The following is a 7,959-nucleotide window of genomic DNA, read 5'->3' on the forward strand; positions in this document are numbered from 1 at the left end:
TTTCCTCCTGTGGGATCGCTCTTCCCCGTCCCCTTCCTCCTGTGGGATCGCTCCTCCCCGTCCCCCTTCCTTCTGTGGGATCTCTCCTGCCCGTCCCCCTTCCTCCTGTGGGATCTCTGCTCCCCGTCCCCCTTCCTCCTGTGGGATCTCTTCCCCCCGTCCCCCTTCCTCCTGTGGGATCGCTCTTCCCCGTCCCCTTCCTCCTGTGGGATCGCTCCTCCCCGTCCCCCTTCCTTCTGTGGGATCTCTCCTGCCCGTCCCCCTTCCTCCTGTGGGATCTCCACTCCCCGTCCCCCTTCCTCCTGTTGGAACTCCCCTCCACATCCCCCTTCCTCCAGTGGGATCTCCCCTTCCCGTCCCACTTCCTCCCGTGGGATCTCTCCTCCCCATCCCCCATCCTCCTGTGGGATCTCTCCTCCCCGTCACCCCTTATCCTGTGGGATCTCTCCTCCCATTCCCCCTTCCTCCTGTGGGGTCTCTCGGCCCCGTCCCCCTTTCTCCTGTGCGATCTCTCGTCCCCGTCCCCCTTCCTCCTGTACGATCTCTCGTCCCCGTCCCCCTTCCTCCTGTACGATCTCTCGTCCCCGTCCCCCTTCCACCTGTGGGGCATCTCCTCCCTGTCCCCCTTCCTCCAGTGGGATCTCTCCTGCCCGTCCCCCTTCCTCCTGTGGGATCTCTGCTCCCCGTCCCCCATCCTCCTGTGGGATCTCTGCTCCCCGTCCCCCTTCCTCCAGTGGGATCTCTCCTCCCCATCCCCCTTTCTCCTGTGGGGTCTCTCTTCCCCGTCCCCCTTTCTCCTGTGGGATCTCTCCTCCCCGTCCCCCTTTCTCCTGTGTGATCTCTCCACCCCGTCCCCCTTTCTCCTGTGGAATCTCTTCTCCCCCGTCCACTTTTCTCCTGTGGGATCGCTCTTCCCCATCCCACTTTCCTCCTGTGGGATCTCTCCTCACCGTCCCCCTTCCTCCTGTGGGGTCTCTCGGCCCCCTCCCCCTTCGTCCTTTGGGGTCTCCCGGCCCCTTCCCCCTCTCACTGTGGGATCTCTTGGACCCCTCCCCCTTCTCACTGTGGGATCTCTCCCTCGTCCACATTCCTCCTGTGGGATCTCTCCTCCCCGTCCACATTCCTCCTGTGGTACCTCTCCTCCCCGTCCCCCTTCCTCCTGTGGGGTCTCTTCCCCGTCACCCCTCATCCTGTGGGATCATTCCCTCCCCGTCCCCTTCCTCCTGTGGGATCTCCCCTCCCCGTCCCCCTTCCTCCTGTGGGATCTCCCCTGCCCGTCCCCCTTCCTCCTGTGGGATCTCCCCTCCCCGTCCCCCATCCTCCTGTGGGATCTCTCTCCCCCGTCCCCCTTCCTCCTGTGGGATCGCTCCTACCCGTCCCCCTACCTTCTGTGTGATCTCTCCTGCCTGTCCCCCTTCCTCCTGTGGGATCTCTGATCCCCGTCCCCCTTCCTCCTGTGGGATCTCTCCTCCCCGTCCCCCTTTCTCCTGTGGGATCTCTCCTCCCCATCCCCCTTCCTCTTGTGGGATCTCCCCTCCCATCCCCCTTCCTCTTGTTGGATCTCCCCTCCACATCCCCCTTCCTCCTGTGGGATCGCTCCTCCCCGTCCCCCTTCCTTCTGTGAGATCTCTCCTCCCCATCCCACTTCCTCCTGTGGGATCTCCCCTCCCCGTCCCCCTTCCTCTTGTTGGATCTCCCCTCCACATCCCCCTTCCTCCAGTGGGATCTCCCCTTCCCGTCCCCCTTCCTCCCGTGGGATCTCTCCTGCCCGTCCCCCTTCCTCCTGTGGGATCTCTGCTCCCCGTCCCCCTTCCTCCTGTGGGATCTCTGCTCCCCGTCCCCCTTCCTCCAGTGGGATCTCTCCTCCCCGTCCCCCTTTCTCCTGTGGGTCTCTCTTCCCCGTCCCCCTTTCTCCTGTGGGATCTCTCCTCCCCGTCCCCCTTTCTCCTGTGGGATCTCTCCACCCCGTCCCCCTTTCTCCTGTGGAATCTCTTCTCCCCCGTCCACTTTTCTCCTGTGGGATCGCTCTTCCCCATCCCACTTTCTCCTGTGGGATCTCTCCTCACCGTCCCCCTTCCTCCTGTGGGGTCTCTCGGCCCCCTCCCCCTTCGTCCTTTGGGGTCTCCCGGCCCCTTCCCCCTTCTCACTGTGGGATCTCTTGGACCCCTCCCCCTTCTCACTGTGGGATCTCTCCCTCGTCCACATTCCTCCTGTGGGATCTCTCCTCCCCGTCCACATTCCTCCTGTGGTACCTCTCCTCCCCGTCCCCCTTCCTCCTGTGGGGTCTCTTCCCCGTCACCCCTCATCCTGTGGATCATTCCCTCCCCGTCCCCCTTCCTCCTGTGGGATCTCCCCTCCCCGTCCCCCCTTCCTCCTGTGGGATCTCCCCTGCCCGTCCCCCTTCCTCCTGTGGGATCTCCCCTCCCCGTCCCCCATCCTCCTGTGGGATCTCTTCTCCCCCCGTCCCCCTTCCTCCTGTGGGATCGCTCCTACCCGTCCCCCTACCTTCTGTGTGATCTCTCCTGCCTGTCCCCCTTCCTCCTGTGGGATCTCTGCTCCCCGTCCCCCTTCCTCCTGTGGGATCTCTCCTCCCCGTCCCCCTTTCTCCTGTGGGATCTCTCCTCCCCATCCCCCTTCCTCTTGAGGGATCTCCCCTCCCCATCCCCCTTCCTCTTGTTGGATCTCCCCTCCCCATCCCACTTCCTCCTGTGGGATCTCCCCTCCCCGTCCCCCTTCCTCTTGTTGGATCTCCCCTCCACATCCCCCTTCCTCCAGTGGGATCTCCCCTTCCCGTCCCCCTTCCTCCCGTGGGATCTCTCCTCCCCATCCCCCTTCCTCCAGTGGGATCTCCTCCCTGTCCTTGCTCCTGTGGGATCTCCCCTCCCCGTTCCCCTTCCCCCTGTGGGGTCTCTCGGCCCCCTCCCCCTTCCCCCTGTGGGGTCTCTCGGCCCCTTCCCCCTTCTCACTGTGGGATCTCTTGGACCCCTCCCCCTTCTCACTGTGAGATCTCTCCCCCGTCCACATTCCTCCTGTGGGATCTCTCCTCCCCGTCCCCATTCCTCCTGTGGGATCTCTCCTCCCCGTCCCCCTTCCTTTTGTACGATCTCTCCTCCCCGTCCCCCTTCCTTTTGTACGATCTCTCCTCCCCGTCCCCCTTCCTCTTGTATGATCTCTCCTCCCCGTCCCCCTTCCTCCTGTGGGGACTCTCCTCCCCGTCCCCCTTCCACCTGTGGGATCTCTCCTCCCATTCCCCCTTCCTCCTGTGGGGTCTCTCGGCCCCTTCCTCCTTTCTCCTGTGGGGTCTCTCGTCCCCGTCCCCCTTCCTCCTGTACGATCTCTCGTCCCCATCCCTCTTCCACCTGTGTGATCGCTCGTTCCCATCCCCCTTCCTCCTGTGGGATCTCTCCTCCCCGTCCCCCTTCCTCCTGTGGGGTCTCTCCTCCCCGTCCACCGTCCTCCTGTGGGGTCTCTCTTCCCCGACCCCTTCCTCCTGTGGGGTCTCTCTTCCCCGTCCACCTTCCTCCTGTGTGGTCTCTCCTCCCCGTCCCCCTTCCTCCTGTGGGGACTCTCCTCCCCGTCCCACTTCCTCCTGTTGGAACTCCCCTCCACATCCCCCTTCCTCCAGTAGTATCTCCCCTTCCCGTCCCCCTTCCTCCCGTGGGATCTCTCCTCCCCATCCCCCTTCCTCAAGTGGGATCTCCCCTCCCCGTCCCCCTTCCTCCTGTGGGAGCTCCTCCCCGTTCCCCTTCCTCCTGTGGGATCTCCACTCCCCGTCTCCCTTCCCCTCTGTGGGGTCTCTCGGCCCCCTCCCCCTTCCCCCTGTGGGGTCTCCCGGCCCCTTCCCCCTTCTCACTGTGGGATCTCTTGGACCCCTCCCCCTTCTCACTGTGGGATCTCTCCCCCGTCCACATTCCTCCTGTGGGATCTCTCCTCCCCGTCCACATTCCTCCTGTGGTACCTCTCCACCCCGTCCCCCTTCCTCTTGTACGATCTCTCCTCCCCGTCCCCCTTCCTCCTGTGGGATCTCCCCTCCCCGTCCCCCCTTCCTCCTGTGGGATCTCCCCTGCCCGTCCCCCTTCCTCCTGTGGGATCTCCCCTCCCCGTCCCCCATCCTCCTGTGGGATCTCTCTTCCCCGTCCCCTTTTTCCTGTGGGATCGCTCTTCCCCGTCCCCCTTTCTCCTGTGGGATCTCTCCTCCCCGTCCCCCTTCCTCCTGTGGGATCGCTCCTCCCCGTCCCCCTTCCTCCTGTGGGATCTCTCCTCCCCATCCCACTTCCTCCTGTGGGATCTCCCCTCCCCCGTCCCCCTTCCTCCTGTTGGATCTCCCCGTCCCCCTTCCTCCCGTGGGATCTCTGCTCCCCATCCCCCTTCCTCCAGTGGGATCTCCACTTCCCGTCCCCCTTCCTCCTGTGCGATCTCTACTCCCCATCCCCCTTCCTCCCGTGCGATCTCTACTCCCCATCCCCCTTCCTCCAGTGGGATCTCCACTTCCCGTCCCCCTTCCTCCTGTGGGATCTCCTCCCCGTTCCCCTTCCTCCTGTGGGATCTCTCCTCCCCGTCCCCCTTCCTCCTGTGGGATCTCTCGTCCCCGTCCCCCTTCCTCCTGTGGGGTCTCTCCTCCCCGTCCACCGTCCTCCTGTGGGGTCTCTCTTCCCCGTCCCCCTTCCTCCTGTGGGGTCTCTCTTCCCCGTCCACCTTCCTCCTGTGTGGTCTCTCCTCCCCGTCCCCCTTCCTCCTGTGGGGACTCTCCTCCCCGTCCCACTTCCTCCTGTGGGGTCTCTCCTCCCCGTCACCCCTCATCCTGTGGGATCATTCCCCCCCCGTCCCCCTTCCTCCTGTGGGATGTCCCCTACCCGTCCCCCTTCCTCCTGTGGGATCTCCCCTGCCCATCCCCCTTCCTCCTGTGGGATCACCCCTCCCCGTCACCCTTCCTCCTGTGGGGTCTCTCTTCCCTGTCCCCCTTCCTCCTGTGGGATCTCTCCTCCCCGTCCCCCTTCCTCCTGTGGGATCTCTCCTCCCCGACCCCCTTCCTCCTGTGGGACCTCCCCTCACCGTCCCCCTTCCTCCCGTGGGATCTCTCCTCCCCGTCCCCCTGCCTCCTGTGGGATCTCCCCTCCCCGTCCCCCTTCCACCTGTGGAATCTCCCCTCCCCGTACCCCTTCCTCCTATGGGATCTCCCAGTCCCCCTTCCTGCTGTGGGATCTCTGCTCCCCGTCTGCCTTCCTCCTGTGGGATCTCTCCTCCCCGTCCCCCTTCCTCCTGACGGATCTCCTCCCCGACCCCTTCCTCCTGTGGGATCTCCTCCCCGTCCACCTTCCTGCTGTGGGATCTCTGCTCCCGGTCCCCATTCCTCCTGTGTGATCTCCTCCCCGTCCCCCTTCCTCCTGTGGGATCTCCTCCCCGTCCACCTTCCTGCTGTGGGATCTCTGCTCCCCGTCCCCCTTCCGCCTGTGGGATCGCTCCTCCCCATCCCCCTTCCTTCTGTGTGATCTCTCCTGCCCGTCCCCCTTCCTCCTCTGGGATCTCCCCTCCCCGTCCCCCTTCCTCCTGAGGGATCTCCCCTTCCCGTCCCCCTCCTCCCGTGGGATCTCTCCTCCCGGTCCCCCTGCCTCCTGTGGGATCTCCCCTCCCCGTCCCCCTTCCACCTGTGGGATCTCTCCTGCCCGTCCCCCTTCCTCCTGTGGGATCTCTCCTCCTCGTCCCCCTTCCTCTTGTACGATCTCTCCTCCCCGTCCCCCTTCCTCCTGTGGGATCTCCCCTCCCCGTCCCCCTTCCTCCTGTGGGATCTCTCTTCCCCATTCCCCTTCCTCCAAGATGCTATGGTAAAAGAGATAGAATTATGATCACTATCTCCAAAATGCTGTCCCACTGAGAGATCTGACACCTGACCAGGTTCGTTTCCCAAAACCAGATCAAGTACAGCCTCTCCTCTTGTAGGCTTATGTACATATTGCTTCAAGAAACCTTCCTGAACACACTTCACAAACTCCACCCCATCGACACCCCTCACTCTAGGGAGATGCTAATCAGTCGTTGGGAAATTAAAATCTCCCACTTCAACAACCCTGTTATTGTTACTCCTTTCCAGAATCGGTCTCCCTATCTGCTCCTCGATGTCCCTGTTACTGTTGGGTGGTCTATACAATACACCCAGTAGAGTTATTGACTCCTTCCTGTTCCTAACTTCCACCCACAGAGACTCACTCAATCATTTATTTTATTCATCATACTCCTTGCATTAAAATAGACACATCTCAAACCATCGGACTGAGTGCCTCCCTTCTCTATCACCTGCGTATCCTCCCTTTCACACTGTCTCCAAATTCTCTCTATTTGTGAGCCGACCTTCCTCTCCTCCATCACATCAATTTGGTTCCCTCCCCCCAGCAATTCTAGTTTAAACTCTCCCCAGTAGCCTGAGCAAACCTTGCTGTCAGGATATTGTTCCCCCTGGGATTCAAGTGCAACCCGTCCTTTCTGTGCAGGTCACACCTGCTCCAAAAGAGGTCCCAATGATCCAGAAATCTGAATCCCGGCCTCCTGCTCCAATCCCTCGGCCATGCGTTTATCCTCCACCTCATCCTAATCTTATTCTCACTGTCACGTGGGACAGACAGTAATTCCAAGATCACTACCTTTAAGGTCCTGCTTCTCAAATTACTTCTTAACTCCCTGTCGTCTGTTTTCAGGACCTCTTCCCTTTTCCTACCAATGTCACTGGTACCAATATGTACCACGACCTCCAGTTGTTCTCCCTCCCACTGCAGGATATCTTGGACGTGATCAGGAACATCCTGGCCCTGGAAACTGGGAGGCAAACTACCATCCGAGTTTCTTTACTGCGTCCACAGAATCGTCTGTCTGACCCCCTAACTATAGTCCCCTATCTCTGCTGCCATCCTCTTCCTTTCCCCACCCTCCTGAGCCACAGGGCCAGACTGTGCCAGAGGTGCAGCTGTTGTTGCTCCCTCTCCAGCAGTACTCGAACCGGAGTACTTATTGTCAAGGGGAACAGCCACTGGGGTATTCACTAGTACCTGCTTCTTGCCCTTCCCTCTCCTGACTGTGACCCAGTTCCTCGGTCTCCCGTGGCCCCGGTGTGACCACCTGCCTGTAACTCCTCTCTATCACCTCCTCGCTCTCCCTGACCAGACGAAGGTCATCGAGCTGCATCTCCAGTTCCCTAACTCGGTCCCTAAGGAGCTGCAGCTCGACACACCGGGTGCAGATGTTGCCGTCCGGGAGGCTGGGAGTCTCCAGGATCCCCCACATCTGACACCGAGCACAGAAACCCAGCCTCACACACATACTCTCTGTCTGTATTGTAAACAGATAACCTACCTCGCCTCGACCCTTTATCGCCGAAGCCCCGTTGAGCCAAAGCCTTCCTACCCTGTCTCCCGTTCCTCTGACGCTCGCTCTGTAAATCTGTCTTCCTTTTAAACTCTTCTCGCTGTTCTCACTGGCCGACTTGCGCAGTCGTGCTGAAGAAAAAAATCAGTAATTGTGTTACTGATAAACACTGGGGATTTGTACCGTCTCCTGTCTCTCTGTGTCCTTCACCCTCACTCTCTCTCATCTCCAGGCTGTGGGAGATTGTGTTTACAGTCACTGGGTGTCTGACACTGAACATTAATGTGATCAGTAATTGTGTTACTGATAAACACTGGGGATTTGTACCGTCTCCTGTCTCTCTGTGTCCTTCACCCTCACTCTCTCTCATCTCCAGGCTGAGGGGTGTCGGTCTCACAGATTCTGGTGTCGAGGATCTCGCCTCCGCTCTCAGTACAAACCCATCACTGACGGGGCTGAACCTGAGTGGTAATAAACTGGGGGATTCAGGAGTGAAACTGGTGTCTGCGGCTCTGAGGAACCCGGAGTGTAAAATACAGAAACTGTGGTAAGTACCAGACTGTGGGAGATTGTGTTTACAGTCACTGGGTGTCTGACACTGAACAT

The 7,959-nt window shown here is 60.8% G+C and overlaps 1 long non-coding RNA gene across 1 annotated transcript in view; it reads right to left on the reverse strand.

Moving 5' to 3' along the window:
• The window catches only part of LOC132388012 (uncharacterized), a 30,909-nt gene extending 23,174 nt beyond the window's left edge, over window positions 1-7,735 (reverse strand). The window contains exon 1 of the long non-coding RNA XR_009510116.1: window positions 7,342-7,735. This is a non-coding gene — a long non-coding RNA (uncharacterized LOC132388012). The remainder of the gene's footprint in view (window positions 1-7,341) is intronic.
• Between the last annotated feature and the right edge of the window lie 224 nt (window positions 7,736-7,959).

This window comes from Hypanus sabinus, unplaced genomic scaffold (assembly GCF_030144855.1).
Source record: "Hypanus sabinus isolate sHypSab1 unplaced genomic scaffold, sHypSab1.hap1 scaffold_249, whole genome shotgun sequence".
In the NCBI taxonomy this organism is placed as follows: domain Eukaryota; kingdom Metazoa; phylum Chordata; class Chondrichthyes; order Myliobatiformes; family Dasyatidae; genus Hypanus; species Hypanus sabinus.